General features: G+C 44.7%; 1 pseudogene; it reads right to left on the reverse strand.

Moving 5' to 3' along the window:
* Positions 1-343: 343 nt before the first annotated feature.
* LOC114115064 (U6 spliceosomal RNA) lies at positions 344-444 on the reverse strand (annotated as a pseudogene).
* Positions 445-1,546: the final 1,102 nt, after the last annotated feature.

Raw genomic sequence — 1,546 nt, forward strand, 5'->3', positions numbered from 1 at the left:
GGATAGAGAAGCCTGGTGTGCTGCAGTCCATGGGGTCACAAAGGGTCGGATAAGACTTAGGGGCTGAGTAGCAACAACAGTAATTGTAGAACCTTTGCTTAGAGGTATTGATTGAGTTTGGGAAGGTGAGAAATTGTGAAAATAAGAACCTTGAAAGAATGAATTAAAATTTTTTTAAATTGGAGTATACTTGATTTACAATGTCGTGTTGGCTTCAGGTGTACAGCAGAGTGATTTTATTATATAATACATATACATACATTCGTTCTTTTTTAGATTCTTTTCTCATATAGTTTATCACAGAATATTGAGTAGAGTTTCCTGTGCTATATAGTAGGTTCTTAAAAATATGGACCGCTTTATAAATTTGCATGTGGGCAGGGGCCCACGCTCATCTTCTCTGTATCCTTCCAATGATAGTATATATGCTGCCGAAGTGAGCACTAAATGAATTGTTTTCAATTGGATAAAACCCCCATTTTTCCTGCTGTACTATCCCATGTCATCCATGTTTTTTATTTTTTTTGCTTTCCATCCTTTTGAATGTCAGGCCAACTTGGAGAAACCCACGGGTCTTCCCGTGGACTGGCCCCAGGGTGGGGGCATGCAGCTTCTGAGTGGGTTTCCAGGCTGCCGGGGTAGATGAACACGGCTGTCTGCACTCTCCAGTGGAGCGTGAAGCCGAAGGGAGGCCTTGGGAGGCAGCCACTCACTCAGACCCAGGCAGCCTGGGGGCTGAGGCTGCTGGCAGGGTTGTCATTATGCTAATGGCATCTGTGGAGCCAGAACCAGTGACCCCTTGGGGGAAGCAAGAACTCTTGAAGGACCATTTGAAGTCTTTGTGCTATCAGTTTGAAGGCATGTGACGCCTGTACTTGGCACCTCCTAATTGATTTTATTTTACGCTCTCATAGAGAGCAGTGGTCCAAACACCAGAGGCCTTGCAGCTTTAACAGAAATCTAAGGAGAGGCAGTGCATTAGAGGTGGTTGTTGAGTGCAGAGGTTCAGATTTTGGACTCTGGAGACACACTGCCTGAATTCACATCTCAGTCTTTGGCTTCGCTGGCTGTGTGAGTTTAGCCAGGTGACTTCACCTCTCTGCTTCCCTTGCCTCATCTCTAAAGCAGGAGGGACAGTAGTGCCCCCTGTAGAGGTTCATTTGAAATATAAAATAGGTTAGCACATATAAAACAGTTCATACTCAACACATAAAATGCTCCATAAAAGGTAGGGAGAAAGTTTTGGAGACTGTTTGCATGGAAAACAGAGCAGTCCTGAGTGAGTCTTGCTAAACTGCTTAGCCGCCAGATGCCCTTGGATAAGTCATACGTTCCTTCTGTCCTTGAATGAAATGTGATCACCTGAGAAAGCCCCTGAAGTGATGTCCGGTATATCAGAGGTGCTTAGTAAATGGCACTTTCTTTTCCTTTGGGCCTCAGTTTTCCCATCTGTAAAGTGAAGGTGCTGGAGGTCTTTTCTGTCTTTCACTGCTTAAGAACTGGAGTCTAACACTGGCGTCCTGATTAAAAAGAGTCTCTTGCGAGG

The sequence above is a fragment of the Ovis aries genome, chromosome 5 (genome assembly GCF_016772045.2).
Source record: "Ovis aries strain OAR_USU_Benz2616 breed Rambouillet chromosome 5, ARS-UI_Ramb_v3.0, whole genome shotgun sequence".
NCBI lineage: Eukaryota > Metazoa > Chordata > Mammalia > Artiodactyla > Bovidae > Ovis > Ovis aries.